This window comes from Pongo pygmaeus, chromosome 4 (assembly GCF_028885625.2).
Source record: "Pongo pygmaeus isolate AG05252 chromosome 4, NHGRI_mPonPyg2-v2.0_pri, whole genome shotgun sequence".
NCBI lineage: Eukaryota > Metazoa > Chordata > Mammalia > Primates > Hominidae > Pongo > Pongo pygmaeus.
In genome coordinates, this window is record NC_072377.2 from 87,367,638 (window position 1) to 87,386,863 (window position 19,226).

Here is a 19,226-nt window from a genome sequence, read left to right on the forward strand (position 1 = left end):
TTTATCTTATAGCAATCAGAATTAATATTTTTAATGAGCATATAATTTCATTTATAAGTGAGTCCCAAGCTTCAAAAAGCTGAAAAGTTTAGTAAAGCCATCAATGCCCCTCACTTTGAATAGATAATGAAGTGCGAGGATAATGGCTTCATTTATTATTTAGTTAAGAGGAATCACAAATCCAGCTCATTAAGCATTTCCTTTATATTCCATTCTTGATCTCATTATTTAGGACCATAGAACCTCAAGATATAAAAGATAAATCTATGTAATTCTACCCTACATATAATTTTTTCCTTACAATATCCACAATGCCTGCATCCAAGTTCTACTGAAACATCTCTAGTGTCTTCTTTCTGGGAGGAGGAAAAAGTGCTGTTGACTAAGTTTTCTCAATAATGCCTGAGGGTCATAGGGAACATTTCCTCACCAGTATCTTGTAGGGGGCAAGGGTGGTGTGTGGGAACACTCCAGGAGCTGGGCCTTCCCATACTGAAACATAGTTTAGATATGACACATAGCTAAAATAGGTCTCAGTTTCATTATTCTTTCAGTTGTTTAGTTCAAAATCAAAAATAATGCCCAAATGCACTGGCATAGAGGATATCATAGCAGTTGTGAACAAGGGCTCTAATGTGATATAGACCTTGGTCTAACCTCACTTCCTCAATTTACTAGCTCTGTAGCCTTGGGCAAGTTGTGCAACCTCTAAGCCCTAATTTCCTTATATGTGAATTACAGATACTATTACCTACAATGTACAATTAACCTAATACACATAAAGCACTTAGGACAATGGCTGACCAATACGAGGTGTACACTAACTACTAAACTGTTCCTACTTCATAGATTTTACACAGTATTTTCCAACTAAGATACTGCCCAATATAGAGCATAATTTTGTCATATATTAGTCTTCCATAATTTCACTTATTTATAAAGTTTTGAATCATGTGGAGTAAAAAGTAAATACATAAAATGCCACCTGTGAGACTTGGAAATAGGGGAGTTGGAAATTTGGGAGGTTTAGTGTAATCATAAACTGTTCCAGAATGAACACAAGGTCTAAATGTTTTATAAATTAAAGGGTTAAGGCAAAGATCAAAACTCTTGTATAAGGGACTCAGACTTCTAATTTTTTTCTGTGGTTAACTGTAAACCATCTTGCAGTATTTTAGAAGTGTAGGCTTCTGATTTTGTTTTTGTTTTACTTCTACTCCAGCATTGTGAATAGAGGATGACTTGTGTGGTATAATGTTGAAAATTAAGCAGACACCAAACATCCACTGACCCTCACCCAAAATAGTTTTTTAACAAGCCTATCAAAATGTATAAAATTCTACCATTCTCATTTGTTTTGGGGTGTGTGTGTGTGTGTGTGTGTGTGTGTGTGTGTGTGTGTGTGTGTTGAAGTAATAGCTGCCAGAAGTCTCTGGCTGAAATTCAAAGAACCCTAGCAAAGGTATATAACATATTTAGTGACTAAGGCCATTAAGGTTCCTTAGGCTAAACCTCCAACATGGCCTTGAGAATAATGTTTTCATTTGTTTGTTTGCTTTTAGAAGATCTACACTGCAGATTATACAGCACTGAGCATTGTTGGAGAAGTGGTCTATTGCAGGCTCTCCCATGCCTTAGCTGTTGGACTCTGATAAGTCTACCTCATGAGAATCTTGAGCTTGCAGTTCTTATCAGGTGCTATGTCACAGGTTGTCATCACAGAGACCAGCCAGGAAACACACTGAATTAGACAGGGAAATGAAAGGGGTGAAGACACAGGAAAGGGAACCAGAGGCGTTGATTACAAACTTTGCACACTCTTGCCTAGAGAAAGTCTTGAATCTGATAATTGGATTTAAACTCCTGGATCAGTTTGAAATTAATGTTTAAATCAAAACTGTTTGATTGGGGCTGGGTGCAGTGGCTCACGCCTATAATCCCAGCACTTTGGGAGGCTGAGGTGGGCAGATCACTTGAGGTCAGGAGTTCGAGATCAGCCTGGTCAACATGGTGAAACCCCGTCTCAACTAAAAGTACAAAAATTAGACAGGCATGGTGGTACGTGCCTGTAGTCCCAGCTACTTGGGAAGCTGAAGCAGGAGAATTGCCCGAACCTGGGAGGTGGAGGTGGCAGTGAGCTGAGATTGTGTCGCTGTACCCTAGCCTGGGCAACACAGAAAGACTACGTCTCAAAAAAAAAAAAAAAAAAAAAAAAAAAAAGAACTGTTTGATTAGCAGGCTGTTGCATAGCAATTGAAATGCAAAAGATAAAAATAAACCTTCATCACTAGAATGAGTATTGCTTTTTTTTTTAAAAAATGCAAACAATTTTTTAAAAATGCAAAAAATAAAAATAAACCTTCATCATTAGAATGAGTATTGCTTGTTTTTTGTTTTTTTTTAAAGAAAAAAACAACATGCGAAAATAAATAAAACTATGTAGCATACAAGTGTCCATTTCCCCTTTTCCTTTCAGTGTGAAAAGGTGCACATAAACACTTGCATAGTGTTGAAGAGCTTAATTTTGTCCATAAATGAGGCTGTATGTTGAAATTCGGGAAATTGAAGATGTCCAGTGGGGGACTGAAATTTTTTAAAGTGCAATTTACAAGTAAATAAATTCCCCATTTCCATTAGTGACAATGACTTGAAAGATCTGATGCCCTTCAAAGCTCAGAGTTGTCTCCAGGGGAAACAAGTAGGGCCTGGTGAGAACACTAATGGGGACTCACTGAACCGCTGGGGCCTCGTTATTATCTTACAAATTCTGCTGTGAAATCCAGAGGACATCATTTAGTTTCACCAAATAATAAAAGCAATGGCGTGAGCAAACAACTGATCTTTATACTTGCTATGAAATTTAGATGAAGACTTTTAAACAACAGGACAAGCGCAACTGGAGAAAAACAATTTAAAACTATGATATTGGACCACTGCCTATTGTTCTTAGTCCTATTAAAAGCATAAAAATTTATTTGGCAGTTTATACTCACAGAAATCTAGATGATAGAAAAAAGGAAAGGGTGCTATGAATCAAATTTTGTGTGTGTTTTTTTTTTTTTTTTTTTTTTTTTTTGAGACAGAGTTTCACTCTTGTTGCCCAGGCTGGAGTGCAATGGCAACATCTCGGCTCACTGCAACCTCTGCCTCCTGGGTTCAAGCCGTTCTCCTGCCTCAGCCTCCCGAGTAGCTGGGATTACAGGTGCACACCACCACGCCCTGCTAATTTTTTGTATTTTTTAGTAGAGATGGGGTTTCACCATGTTAGCCAGGCTGGTCTAGAACTCCTGACCTCAGATGATCCACCTGCCTCAGCCTCCCAAAGTGCTGAGATTACAGGCATGAGCCACAAAGTTTATGTTTTTAATCCATACAAAGTCCTACCTTAAACTTAGGTCATTTGTAGTTATACATTTTGTGAATCATCATGGGAAACAATGACATTACATGAAATTGGGAGCCCTCCTGGAGAAAGACAGGGATGATTGGTTGTCAGGGGCTTCCTCGCTCCTCTCTAGAAAGCCTTTCCCACTAGAAAGACTTTTTCATCCCTCCATTCTCATGGTCCTTACACCACTCATTTTGAAAGTGAAGCCCTTGGGAACCACCCTGATACAAATCAAAATTTCCATGCTAAAAAACAAGTTTGTCTTGGTGCAAGCTAGCCAGTCTTGATGTTGGTTACTTTCTCCACCGGTGTATGGATGAAGTAAATTCGAGACTTTTGGATTTCCTAGATCAATAATAATTAAAAAAAAAACCCAACTGGCAAATGTATTTAAGATGGCTAAATAAGAACATTAAAAATGATCTCTCCAAGAAAATACTCTACCACCATCATTTAATTTTGTCCATTGTGATAAAATATATATTTAAAAAATTGCATTTTAACCATGTTTACGTGTATAATTCAGTGCCATTAATTACTTTCACCTTGTTGTGCAACCATCACCATTACCCGTTTTCAAAACTTTTTCATCATCCCAAACAGAAAGTTAATTTCTTTCTGACATTCCAAACCGATAGACATAGACTCAATTGTCAGCTCCATAATGAGTTATTTGAAAAAAAAATGCACAAGGTTTTAAAAATAGTTCTTTATTTTGTGACATTTGTTAACACTTTGGTAGATTTGGATGTGTAATACTAACACTTTGGAAACTGTTATTTTCCTTAGGGTAGCCAAAGCCTGCAGGAGAATGAGCAGCCAGGATGGATTTCTGTCCATCACTGTGCTTACCATGGTCTATTGCAAACAATCACTCTGCCTTGTTTATGTTGTTTCTCCAGCATCAACATAGTGCCTGATGCAATAAGTGTCTGTGACTGAAATATACTAGTGCTGCATACAGCTTGGGCCTAGCTATGGCAGTAAACATGGATATCTGAGCTTGCTTCACGCCATACTACCTCTCTAAAATGAAAACACTTTATAAAAACAGTTATACACATTAAAGACACCATATTTAAGTAGAATACGTAATTTAAACATTTGTCTCTCATTGTACTTTACACATTACATTTGAGTAGGACACAAAATTTAGAAAATAAAGAGTGCCTTACTTATTAACCTTTAACTTTATCATTATTTTGTTTCCTTCAGACTGGAAGAAATCTAATTTTTCCTGAAACTGCTCACCTGGAGTCAGAAGAACCTATCTTTTGGTCATAATTCTAATGTGTCTAATCAGATCGCATTAGAAACCTTTCCAGGCGCTCACCCCCATCCATGCTGACCCTCTCCCTTCGCATCCAGCCTTTACTGTTCTTTCAAAGAGTTCATTACTTTTATCAGAGACCAAGTTTTAGCTTGCTTCCCCAGCTATTCTTGAATGCAGAGGATCTTGAGTCTCTAGAAGGGAAGACAGTAAGAAAGGTAGTAGAAAAATGATCTCATTCTTGCCTTGTGCCCTCACCTACTTGATTTGAATTTGAAACCTGGAGCTGGGTGCAGTGGCTCACGCCTGTAATCCCAGCACTTTGGGAGGCAGAGGTAGGTGGATCACCTGAGGTCAGGTGTTTGAGACCAGCCTGGCCAACATGGTGAAACCCCATCTCTACTAAAAATACAAAATTAGCCAGGCACGGTGGTGCACACCTGTAATCCCAGCTACTTGGGAGGCCGAGGCAGGAGAATCGCTTGAATCTGGGAGGCGGAGGTTGCAGTGAGCCAAGATTGCACCACTGCACTCCAGCCTGGGTGACAGAGCGAGACTTCGTCTTAAAAAAAAAAAAAAAATCTGGAATTTTTCTCTGGCACATCTTTGCTTTCACCTGGAAGTTTAAACTTTGATCTGAAGATACGAAGGAGTATGTGTGCTTCTTACCATATGTGAGAATTCAAAAGTTTGTGTAGTGTAGTTTGACATAAAGTATATCTGAAAGGATTCACAAGAAACTAACAGCCTTGGTAGACTATGAGAAGCTGTGGGGAAAAGTGGGTAGAGGAAGGCTTGGGAGATTTTCACATCTACACTTCCATATTTAAAAAATTTTAAACCATGTGAATGTACCACCCATGCATAAACTAAATAAAAATCTTATAAAAATAAATGTAGAAGTTGAGGGAATTTAACAAATAGACAAAAACCCTTTATCTAGAGTCTGTCTACACAAGAACCTGGTAGCCATAATTATACTATATTATTATAATTGAAGGATTATATTTTCTCAGTATAACTATTGCTGTGTTACTAAAAATGTTATCTTTAAACATGTATTTAAAACATGAAATACATGGTATCACATTTCCCTATTTTTTAAAGATACTATTGCCAAAGATAGTAATTATTGTCTAGTTTTGAACCATAAAGGAAAAAAATCTAATGCTGAAAATAGGATAAGTGGAGATCGCTCTTTGATATAAAGTGATTAGTGCTGTTTTTCATCATCTGTGACCTGCCTTTTGGTCTCACAGGCTACGAGATCATACTCCTCCATCCAGCCCACTTCCCAACCCTGCCAGGTGCTACCTTCTCTGCACCCACTGTATAGTCCTCATGCTCTGCTCTTTCCTATCAATCTATAGCTAAATTGTGTTTTTATAATTTCTCAAACGGCATGTTTTGCCTTCCTGTTGAGATCTGCATTATCACATGTGATATGCTATGAAGCATTCTTGTAGGTATTGACGAAATCCATCATTTTTTCTTTCCTTAGAGCTAAATGGATTATGTGATGGAAAACTGCTCAATAACAAAATATAGTATTGTTTTGAGTGATGCTGATCATGAATGTGTACTATGTTATGATCATATCCATGTTTCATAGTAAAAAAATGAAGACAAATTCTATCACTGTTTTGGAGCCTGGAGGTTTATCTATGGCAATGTTTAAAAAAAGTTTTTCAAGAACAGTGGAATTCCTTGTCCCTGCAAAGGATATCTAAGTCAAACCTTTTCCATGTAATCTTATAAATGTGAGCCTCTCTGCTTGAGATGGGCATCACGAGGTCCCAAGGAGCTCTAGGAAGTCAACTGAACATAGTTTAAAAATCACTGTTCTGAGATGTACACCAGAAACTCTGATAATATCCTGATAAATATTCTGTCTCCTGTTAATTCTCTTTTCTTAATCTTTTTTTTTTTCTAGCAGGAAGAAGTAAAATGTGAGGAGGAAGTTTAGCTTTGTTCTGTTGGTAAAGTTCTTTGTGGCTTCTGCCTTTCCACATTCATTATTTCATTTCTTTTCTCAGCAGTTACAGAGTATTAGTTAAGCATATGGACTATATCTCTTACATTGTGTCACTTAATCTTTCTGTACCTCAGTTTCCTCATCAGTAAATGGAAGTAAGTCATCTTCATCCCTGGGTTCTTGTGAGGGTTAAAGGAAGTAATTCACATTGAGAACTTAGCTTGGTGCCTGGCCTATAGTGAGTGCCCAGCTCATGTTGACTCTTACTAGCAAATATTTACATGTCCAAAGTGTGCCTGGCGTACAAAACAGCTTCTATCTTCTACACTGTCTTCTTTACTGTGCTCTTCCAGAAGGCGGTTCCTAGAAAGTATTGGTTCCTGAGAAATTCACATCTCATCAACTCTTCAGGATCGCCTAATCTAGTGGTTCTTAGCAAGACAGGAGTGCATTTCACGACTACTATTTTAGAAGACTTTTTAAACAAATTTATCACTATCTTTCCACCAATGCCTATGTCTTTGTCATCTATACCTATATCATCTATATCTATACCTGTGCCTATATCTATCCATCTATATCTACATTTATATCTACCTATATCTATAGCATTCAATTCCTGTCTGCTCCTTCCTCTATTTCCTTGGGAGTTTCAGACAGTTTGTATTTGTGGTGGATGTGGAATGTGTATATTTGCAGTTGCCATCCATTCCTTGCTCCTCTTACCCCTGTTAAGAATCACAATGGTGGTCTGTGAGAAAAGCTTCTTCTTTTTTTTTTTTTTGAGACGGAGTCCTGCTCTGTTGCGCAGGCTGGAGTGCAGTGGCGCGATCTCGGCTCACTGCAAGCTCCGCTTCCCAGGTTCACGCCATTGTCCTGCCTCAGCCTCCCAAGTAGCTGGGACTACAGGCATCTGCCACCCCGCCCGGCTAATTTTTTGTATTTTTAGTAGAGACGGGGTTTCACCGTGTTAGCCAGGATAGTCTCGATCCCTGACCTCGTGATCCGCCCGCCTTGGCCTCCCAAAGTGTTGGGATTACAGGCGTGAGCCACCGCGCTCGGCCCAGAAAAGCTTCTCTAAAGCCCAAGACCAAACTTTATTTCTCTTAGTGATTTTATTTCTTCTGAAACGTAGTTATATAAATTGAATGGAATAAAATGGGGACCATTTTTACCTATTGCATCATGCAAAAGATGCCATGAAAAGGCTTTGATGTTGCTGTGTGTTCATGTATGGGTTTGGAGCACAAAAGCCAACCTGCCTGTGTTTAATCTCATCCTTACCACCTAACAACCACGTGACCTGGGACAAGCTATGTAACCTCTCTCAATTTCGGAAGTTAGCTGGGATTATAGGCACCCGCCACTGCATCCGGTTAACTTTTGTATTTTTAGTAGAGATGGGGTTTTGCCATGTTGGCCAGGCTGGTCTTGAACTCCTGGCCTCAGGTGATCTGCCCCCCTCGGGTTCCCAAAGTGCTGGGATTACAGGCGTGAACCACCATGCCCAGCTGGTTAACCATCTTTATACCATCTTATGGTGAGTGCTAAATGAGATGACCCGGGTAATGAACTTTTTATGAAAAGTACACATAGTAAGTGATTTTAAATGTTAATATTAATTTATTACTATTATTATCATTGTTAATTCTGATGTAACTTGTTATAGAAGTAAAAATAATCTTAGTATCTTTGTCAACTTAGAGTTGTCTGCTCTGGTTAATAATTTTCAGAATTTAAATTTATTTGTGTTATCAAAGATTTGTGGATAAATAACTAGCATTTAATTCTTATGTTTTAGACCTAGAAAACACAAACCAGGTTATCATAATTACAGAGTGATTAAAGAACACAAGAAAATGAAATAAAATTAGAATATTTTAGTAATATATTGAGTGACATTCTTAATATAAATATACTCTGTAGGATTTTAACTATATTAGACGTTTGTTTCAAAGGATATGGGGAAACGAAAACATTAGCATGAGTCATTCTTCTTCATTAGGCTGTAATTATCTACCACTCCTTAATTATTGGAAATGTGCCTTGATGTGGTAAAGGCATAGAGCTCAACTCTACTTGTCTCCGCTCAGACCACTTCCACTTTGTGGTGAAGTGTGAGGTTAAGTAATTTGTAATTTGTAGAATGACACTGTTGGTTGTATATACTTTTAAGGCTAAAGTCTTCACTTAGTAAAGAAGACATCAAAATAATCCCATCACAGGAGTCAATCCTAGAGGCAACAAAGGATAAAAAGGAACTTTGATTTTTTTACCTAATAAACATGAATCAATAGCCTGCAATGGGTCAGGTAAAAAGTTTAGTGCTGAAACAAAACAAAAGGTAAGTCAAACACAAATGCCCAGGTGGGCAAGGCTGAGGGGAGTGAAGAGAGCACCTGGATATGATGAGGATGATAAAGAGTGGAAAAGACTGTACCTATTGTGGGGAGCACAGGCCCCGTTCTAAACAGGCAGCAGATACAGGTTCCCAGTGATGCTGTCTTATGAGGATGAAGGCTGAAAAATAGCAGGCCTTTGGATTTTTCAACAGAGGCTAGAAATGCATTTTTAATGCAAAAATCTCCTATATCCAAATGCTTGCAACTGATTTAAAGTTTTAAAAAATCATATGATAAAAGTAATTTCACACATCGGTGATCAAGGTTCAGACTCTGGGAAGTGAATATGTGCCCTCTGCATTTTCCTTTATCCCACCTGTCGGTATTGAGGGTCTTCAAAACTCATACCAGGTCCATCTCCTTCCCTTTATCTGCATATCTCCCCTCCCCAGGTGATCTCATCTGGTCCCATAGTTATAAATACCGCTTATGTGCTGATGATTCCAAAACATTCTTGCATTATACTTCTTCCTGAGCATGAAACTATTAAACCCATCTTCCTATTGGTCCTATATTGAATGACAAATAACTAACTTGAGTCCCTCCTCCCTCACCCAAATCTGTTCTCCCAGTCTTTCTCAATTTAGTTTATGCCTCCATCATCCATCCTTTGGTTCATGCCAAACTCTAGCAGCTCAGCTTGATGTGTCTGTTTCCCTTAATTCCTACATACAATCTATCAGTAATTGCTGCCATTTCTTCCTTCACTTTATTTTTTCAAATTGGTTCATCTCCATCCTTTTCTACTGCTACCATCCTGGTCCCTGCCACCATGATTTCTCACCTGAACTTTGAAGATCCTCCTAAAAGGCAGCCTCACCTTTACTCTTGGCCCACTGTAATCCATTACTCACATGGTTTTTTATAAATGTAAATCATATTATGTCACCCCTTACTCAAACAAACCTTTTAAACATTTTCAAATGATTTTGGGATAAAGTCTGAACTCTGTACTCTGGACCACTTATAAAGTACTGTGGTCTGCCTCCTGCCTACTCTCTGAAAGCACAACCTCCCCTCTGACAGGCTGCAGTCTCTTGGGCTTCTTTCGGTTTGAAAGCATCAAGCCTATTCTAATCTCAGAGAATTTGCATTTTCTACTTTTTCTCCCTGGAATGCTCTGCCTCTGGTTTTTTATGTGACTGTCTCCCACTCATTATCCAGATCTCAGCTTGATGTCCTTGCTTAGAGGGCACCTCCCATACTCGTCCTCAATGGCAAACGAACGCCATTGAGCCCACTGCCCCCTCAGTGCTCTCTCACAACCTTTTTTCCCTTAAAAACATTTTTTTTTTTTGAGCCCTAGTCTCACTCTATCACCCAGGCTGGAGTGTAGTGGCGTAATATCAGCTCACTGCAATCTCCTCCTCTTGGGTTCAAGCGATTTTCCTGCTTCAGCCTTCCAAGCAGCTGGGACTACAGGCATGAGACACCAGGTCTGGCTAATTTTTGTATTTTTAGTAGAGACAGGGTTTCACCATGTCGGCCAGGCTGGTCTTAAACTCCTGACCTCAAATGATCTGCTCCCCTTGGCCTCCCAAAGTGCTGGGATTATAGATGTGACCCACCGTGTCTTCCAAAAAAAACTTTTATATTTATTATTTATATGTACATTTGCTTTCATTTATTTATTCAATTATGTACATAAGCCAAATAATGAGTTATAAGAAAAAAGGCCGAAGTTCAAGAAGCTTTATTTTGGAACACACTTTGATTTTAATATATTGTGGGAGGTCTATAAAATGCTGTTACTATATGCATCTTTTAGAATAAGGTATTCTGTTTATACGGAAACATTTAAATGAAGCATTAACTATCTAATCAGCTTTTCAGTACTTTGGTACTTTAAGCTCTTAATTAAGACCCTTTGTTAATGACTGTGATAAAAGACAAAGCAAAATGAGGATATAAAAATAATCATATGCAGATTTTTGGAGATTTAAAGCCTGACAGCATAATTGACAACATTTTTCAAGAGAAAGTAAGAAGTAATTGTTCATAACCCATATAATACTGAAGAAGAAAATTTGAAAATTTAAAACTTTGTAATTTACCTTTCTGTGCTGAAGAAACCAAAAAGAAAAAAAAAGAGAATAAAAAGCCTTGTATAAAAGTGTTCATTATTTTTTGCTAGCAATATTATTAGTCATAGATAATCGTGAAATCATTCCGAACAAATATAGTCATCTAGAAAGAAAATACATTTGTGTCATATATCTTGTAACATATAAGGCTATATTATACATATCTTTGACTTACGTCTTTCCTTTCACCTGCTCTTTCTCTACCCTTCAGTAACTCTGAGCCAAAAAGGCAAACATAATTTCCAGTGCTTTCCAGGAACAAGCTAAAGCAGGGAGGGAAGCAGCATTTCAAACAGAATCAACTAGAAGTGGAAATCTCCTCCCTTCAAGGGTATGTTTTCAAAGGAGCTTTTATTTTAAACTTTCAACCCCTCTTTAGAAACAAGATAGGACTCTCCTTTGTTCCTACTTTTTTACCTAATCTCCATACTTGACTGTAGTAAAATGCTTCTTGTTCTAACATACTTCATTCGTTTTATACATGATGGATTATGGCCTTTCTGGGTTTTCTAAATCCAAAATGTCTGTTTTTCTTTTGAGTCGACAGTGTTTGGAAAAGGTAGAGAGAATTCTTATTTAACTTATTTTGTTCAGTATACTCCACAGCACAATCCCTGAGCATGTAAATATTACTCCACACACCTTAGACATGGTGACTAGTCACTAACAGTGAAGTCAAGTAACCAACATGTTGAATTAAACCAAGATTAAAATGATACCATTTGTACTGACTACTTGATAATCATTCTTGAAGGCAGACAAGTCTGGGGTTAGTGTATTGTGGCAACACAAAATACACAAAATATTTTTGAAGTAATTTTATTTCCAATAATTTCCTATGTTTTTAATGTTTTCATTTTGAAATAAGAATATAGCTTTAAAAAAGATTTCATTTCCTCCCTAGATACTATTAGTTTGATAACCTCTTGATTGAATATTTTAATTTCTTAGCATTTTGATGTTTGTATTCCAAAAGACTTTTCTAAAATGGCAATTTTCCACCTTCCACTTAAAGAGTATAATCAATAAAGAAATCTAAAGCTATTATTTCTTGATATTTGGTAAAATCAGAGAATCATCATATTGAAATCACTGTAACACTAAGCCATTAAGCTATAGTTAGTGCTTTAGCTGAGTCAAGGTTCTTGTAGAGCTGCAACCAAAAAGAAAGGTGTCACTATTTAATAGGGTTTTCTTGGTATTTGGGAGAGTTTCCAAACAATCACTGGCTTCACACATACTATGCTGATTTCAGCACAAAGGATAAAACAGAGAAAGCAATGTCTGTTTAGTATGGATTTGTTACCACCTGCAAAGATTATTCAATATAAGCTTTTATACCTTGAAATATTACAGAACTGTATTGTTTTATTAGTTCACAGAATAGCATAGAATTCAGCATTCTAGATTTTTCAATATCAAGTTTAGAAATACTCTTAAGATGTATTTTATGAGTTCTGCTCTATTAAGTGATTAAAAGTTTAATGGATATGGTTCAAAGTTCTAAATAGTAAGCTCTTTTAGTTTGGTAACTACTTACTCTTTTCTCTACATTTCCACCTTTATTTAACACTTATTTTATTTTTTTTTTTGCTTGCTTGTTGCCTTGATAATATTGTCAGTAAGCACACTGAGGAGATGGTTTATATGTCCATGGAGAATAACCCAGTGTTTTGCGTGGAGGTGGCCAATGTTCAGCAAATGGCTGAATTTTGTTTTCTCAAAAGGACACACAACTACAAAGAAGACTAGGACATGAGCTAGCAGTTATGCTTACTGATAGAAGCAAAGTTGGTAAGAAAATATATTTTTCTGTTACCATGATTAATAGCTCTTTATTCTTAGTAATGACTGTCTCTCTCACTAGACTATAAACTGTTGAATGCAGAGACTGTATGTTTTGTCATCATATCCCTAATGCCTCTACGTAAGCACCTAACACATTTGTTGAATAAATAAGTTGTCTATAGGTGCATATGCATGGGTGCAATATATGAGTATTTTTACATATGTATGTATACTCCTACATATATACTTTTGTTCTTTACTTTTGAGCTCATTTATTATATTAATATGGTGATATTCTAAGTTTGATCAAATGGCAAGCCTATGTTTAATGCTGTATGTTCTTATTATCATTTTTGGTTTCATGCCCTCTGGTAAATTGATAAGAAATTTAAGATTTAGTCATCTAATACAGATGATGTGCTAATTTTTATAATTCCTCGATGGAATTCTCTGATGTTTTATAGCTATTAGTTTTTAGACAGAATTATTAACTATATATATATTTCCACCTGTGATTTATAAAATATTTGTAGATATTTTTCCTGGTATTTGTAGATTTTGCATTGGTGGCTGCAAATAAGATATTCTGCCTCAAAAAGACAAAAATGAATTGATTTAACTTTTCCAAACAGACTCAGATAGTTTAAATAAGTTTTATATGGGAGAGAGAAAATTAAGACAGAGTAACATGTATCCAGTTCTCCCATTAAACTTTGGCTCTGTAGATGGTTTGTGATCATACATTATTAGATTCACCCACTCCTTGTGATATATTCTGTACCACCAAATCCCAACTCTGCAGTTATTACACAAGGAACAGGATAGCATTGCAGTGACCAAATGTAAATCCAATACTCTTCAAAGCTGCATACATGCATGAGGAAGATTGCTGCAACCTGTCTTTGGCAGACTCTCGTGGAGTATCAGATGCTGCATGTTATGTGGGAGCCATGCACAAGACCAAACAAAATTTGCAACCCAAATGCATAATTCTCTTGTTCATCTGCTGCTTCTCATTCCATGAATTGAAAATATTTCCCTGGGATTTGGAAAGGCTGAACCAAAACTTGATTAGAAAAAATAACTAACTGGATTTTGGTCCTGGATTTATTTAGCAAACATGTATTGATCACCTACTATGTGCCAGTTGTTGGGTTTATGTGACTGGGATGCATCACACAAAGATTCCTGCCTTTGTGAAGCTGTTCAGTATTCTTGTGGTAGAGACAGATGACAAACAATTACATAAAAATAAGTAGAGTACACAGCCAGTGCTACAGAGAGAAAGAAAAGAAGGGTGAGAGAGATTAGGATACCAGAGGGGGACAGATTGCGGTAGTCAGGATGACTTCATTAAAAAGGTGAGAAATGAGCCCAGATTTGAAGAAAAGGAAGGGGTTAACCAGATAAACGGACTTTTTATCAGCCAGGTAGCCTGGGACAAGCAATGCAAAGCTCTGAGTCTTGATTTCTTCATTCGTGAATTGGAAGATTGGTCTAGACAATCACTACCAAAGTCCTTTTAAGTTCTTAAATTGTGTGAACTATGATTTAGCTGATGCCAACATTACGGAGTGAAAGCAGTCATCTAGCTAATGTTCATTAAGTGCACACAATGTGTCACATGCTGCTAAATGCCAGCGATGTCACAGCATTTAACAAATGCTCATTATGGTAGTGACAATTTAGAAGTATCTCGTTACATTCATCATTCATTTGTTCACTCACTTATTCAACAAACATATATTAAGCACTTACTATGTGCCTGGCACTGCTCTATAGTTGGAGTTAGTTACAAAGCTGAGAGACAATCTGATGAGGGAGGGAGGCATGTTAGCAGGAAGTCCATGTGAGGACTGAACCAGATTTGAAGAAGGGGAGGCGGGTTCAGGACACACAGCAGGAGGAGGAACAGTGAAGAGAGGAGTGCGCACTTCTGCCAGTGGTTCTGGATAGACTTTATTTTTTTCTACTTACAGACATAAACTTCTGGCAATTCCTTATTTAAGCAAATCTACTTGTTTTATTTGTTGACAAAAGTGACAATTACTTTTACTTATTAAATAGAAGGACACAGTTTTCATTTCTGGGATTTCCTCTTGTTCTGCCTTACAAAAATTTAAAGTTAGTGGATCTGTGCTCACATAGTAAATACATTAAGGGAAAATATTACTTATGATTGGAAAACGTTAGTTTCTAACAGGAAAGTAAAAATGGTCAGATAATATTTAATGTGCCTGGGGAGGCTGGGCGTGGTGGCTCACACCTGTAATTCTAACACTTTGTGGGGCTGATATGGGCTGATCACCTGAGGTCAGGAGTTACCAGCCTGGCCAACATTGCAAAAACCTGTTGCTACTAAAAATACAAAAAGTAGCAGGGCACAGTGGCAGGCACCTGTAATCCCAGCTACTTAGGAGGCTGAGGTAGGAGAATCGCTTGAACCTGGGAGGCAGAGGTTGCAGTGAGCCAAGATTGAGCCATTGTACTTCCAGCCTGGGCGACAGAGCAAGACTCTGTCTCAAAAAAAAAAAAAAAATTAAAATTAAAATGATAATATGAATGGTGACATTTTAAATTGTGAAATTAAAGAAGGCAAAGAAAACTTATAAAATGCTTACTTTATTAGAACTAAGGTGATGATATGTTCTGTTAACAAATGTACTTTGAAAAGCATGAATTTTTTTGACCAGTATTTGTAGTCTGTTTTCTATTTAAAAATCAATTTTCCATAACAGGGAGGAAGCAATAAACATAATGATAACAACCACCTGGATAAGTATCGGCTCTTGGGAACCAGGCACTGTACTAAGCACTTTCCACATATTATCTCATTTAATTCTCACAAAGCTCTATGGAAAAAGCAGGCATTAGGCCTGATTTTACAGATGGGGTAACTGGGATTTGGAGAGATTAAGTAAATTTTCCAAGGTCTAAGCTAGTTAGTAGCATTACAGGAAAGACTGAAACTTGTCATCAGAAGACCTCTGCTTGAACACCAAACGCAGGAAGCACTGACTCTGACCTTGATAAGGTCAGGCAGTTACATGTTCATCTATTTTGCTTTGTATATTGGTTAATAGGCAAATGGTCATAAAATTTCTCTGTTATCTTAAATGTCTTCTAAAAAGTTGTATTTTAAAGAGTGTATTCATCATCTCTAAAATTCTACTGGTAGTTGAAAGGCTACACAAAAGTTTTTGGACCTGATACAAATATTATAAATATTATTCTTTCTGTGTGATTTGATACTCCATATAAAACTCTTCCTAATGGTCTCAAGTTTCAAAGGATTTAAAAGTAAAGTAAAAATGTGGCTACTTAGCCACATTGTGACATGAGGAACAAAATCCATTAGTTTAGTGTATAGAGAGGATATTAACAGTGGCCCCTCTTCCTGTAGAAGTATTTGAGAAAATAACTATTGCCTACATTGAGGACAGTATGTTATATCCAAGCTAATATCTTGATTGCATATTTTTAGTAGACTTTGTGGACAAATGAAGTTTGCGTTCCTGTATGACCAAGTCATTTCAATGAAAAATTAAAGGAAATGGATTAGTACGTGTGAAATTTTTATCTAAAGCTAAGTCTTTTTCCATGGGAAGCTGGGAGAGATTTCTTTTTCATTAACAGAGAAATGTTTTTCACTAGAAACACCTTGCATAGGGGTCTACACTTGCTATTTTCTTTCCTGGCCATCTGCCTTTTTACCCTTTTTTTTTTTTTTTTTTTTTTTTTTTTTTTGTGATGGAGTCTCGCTCTGTTGCCCAGGCTGGAGTGCAGTGGCACAATCTCGGCTCACTGCAACCTCCGCTTCCTGGGTTCAGGCAATTCTCCTGCCTCAGCCTCCTGAGTAGCTGGATTACAGGCGCCTGCCACCACGCCCAGCTAATTTTTGTATTTTTAGTAGAGACGGGGTTTCACCATGTTGGTCAGGCTGGTCTCAAACCCCTGACCTCGTGATCCACCCGCCTCGGCCTCCCAAAGTGCTGGGATTACAGGTGTGAGCCACCGTGCCTGGCTTTCTTTCTTTTTTTTTTTTTTTTTTAATATCCAGATTAAACTTTTTTGTGTCTGTCTATATCTCTATAAAACCTCCCACAATAAAATGATAAGGAGGCCTTCAGAAAAACAATTAGCTAACCCATATACATGGAACTCAAAAATATATCATTAAAATGTTGAGCATCTGCATCAAGGCAGCCAACAAAAATTTGAGACTGATTTGCACAATTTTCCCAATATTGTTCAGACCTTGGGAACTTGGAGTACAAAAATAGAAATTTAATAAAAAATGGGAGAGAGTAATGATATTTTTACAGCAACGTGAATTTTCAACTATTTTCCATCACTAACAGAAGCTCATACTGCTTATCAGTACCATTCAAGAATCTGAGATTGAGATAGCTAATTTAATCATCTGACCAAATTCTTCAAAAAATTTGTGAGGATTTCGGCCCCCTAAAATTCCTTCTGGGCTATGTTTGATAAATAAAAGTTTTAAACATAAAATATGCAGTATTTCAAGGAAGTAACAAAGCAAGTAAGTAATCTGCTTTATTGATTCTTGTGCTATCTGATGTATTTTTGCATTGTAAAAAACAACTGGAATTATGGAAGGTCACTTGGAAGCAGTTTCTCTGAAGGACTATGGGATTTGAAAATTCAATCTGAATGCTATCACAAAAACATTGTTGGGAAAAAAGTAATGAGAACAGGTATTTGGTTTATGGGCATAACATCATAATCCCGTGACCTAAATCACATTTCAGCATTAAATTTCCACAAGCCAAATATAGTTCTATTACTTGAAAGCTCTTTAGCAACTCTTTGAGGCAAGCCTGCACTTTCTAAGAATATGAATTTACAATTAAAATGAAGTGGACTATCAAGCCTTTTTAAAAATGTGGACAGTGTATGCAAATAATCTGGATAATCCTGATACTCTGGGTCAGAAATCCCCTTGCACTAAGTTTCAACAGAGGAGATGGGAATGGAAAGGCTGGAGTAACAGAAGTTTTCCTTCCTGAGATAACTTGAGTCTGACTTATAGGAGTAATTTTTCAAATGTTAGTACATTTTTAAAATACTATTCTCATATCTGAGTGCAATTTTCATTAAATGGTTTGTACACAATTCATAATACAACTTTGGTATCTGTCATCTAATAACTTGAAACCATGGCTTAAGTTTCTATTGCATTGGATATAAAATTGGTATTATTAATAATGACTAGGTATTACTATTTTGGCTGAATTGAATTCTGTCACTAGAATTCTGTCACTAGAAGGTAAAAGGGTATTATTCCTCATTAGAAATCTCTATGTGTAAATATCATATGGTCTTTGGGAAACAGCTCTGATTCTACTATATATTACAGAAACAGCTGAGTCAGCCGCTTGCAGAGTAAAATGTATGATTACAATTTCTTTTCTCAGTTCAACAGAGAAAAAAATAAAGCTGTTGGAAGCAAACAAAACTAAAAGAGATGTGTCTAAAATAGCTAGACATAGACAAATTCAGAATTCTATTTCCTGTACGTAGTCATAATACGTACAGGAAAATACTTCTAGACAGATTTACACTATCATTTGACCTTCGCAAGTCATACTTTTCACAGTGAATGCAGTTTATTGAGGCTACACTTTTGACCTTGAAGATGTAACTTAGAGTTTTATGTCTCTTAGCAAACTTATCATGCCTCTGGTACCCCAATGGAGTTTATCTAAAATTATCATCGTCTGCTTAAACTGTTAAGTTCTATAATTCCTTTTTTAATTATTCAGCATCCAAGGGCAAGGAGAGAACTGTTCCTCTTATTGCATAAGTCTCAGCTTTCTTAATGCAGGATGTCCCTCATCTGAAGCTGGGACTGAGGAAATAGCTGCATTGTACTGCAGCCTCAAATCTTGCTACAGCTCTCAGGCTTAGGATTCAGCTGAGCTGAACAGAAATGTGCAGGGGCAATGCACTGGTCTATAGGAGCTAAAGCTTAACTGAAGCAGATTATAATAGGGTAAACTACTTTTTCCTGGACAATAACTTGTCTAATTTTCATTTTATTTATATTGTTTCTCTTAATGATTAAACAGTTACTCTAACAGAATGACCTTATACCGTAAGTTTTACTTCCTATTTTCTCTCTCTGACTTGCATTTAAATGAACTTTATGCCCTCCATTTTACTTGAAGATAGCAACTGCACTTAACAGCCTTGAATGATTACACCAACTCACTGCAGCTGGACATTCTTAAGCTACTCAACTTTAATTGTCACCAATTCTTAACTCTGCTGTAATGCAATAGTGTTCAAAAGC

The 19,226-nt window shown here is 36.9% G+C and overlaps 1 protein-coding gene and 1 long non-coding RNA gene across 3 annotated transcripts in view; one reads left to right on the forward strand and one right to left on the reverse strand.

The window, feature by feature from the left end:
• The window catches only part of LOC134739593 (uncharacterized), a 73,668-nt gene that overhangs the window by 37,277 nt on the left and 17,165 nt on the right, over window positions 1–19,226 (forward strand). The window contains exons 2-3 of the long non-coding RNA XR_010126408.1: window positions 11,331–11,450; window positions 12,742–12,913. This is a non-coding gene — a long non-coding RNA (uncharacterized LOC134739593). The remainder of the gene's footprint in view (window positions 1–11,330; window positions 11,451–12,741; window positions 12,914–19,226) is intronic.
• HAPLN1 (hyaluronan and proteoglycan link protein 1) overlaps window positions 1–19,226 on the reverse strand; it is an 81,338-nt gene that overhangs the window by 16,171 nt on the left and 45,941 nt on the right. The gene's annotated exons all lie outside the window — the stretch shown is intronic.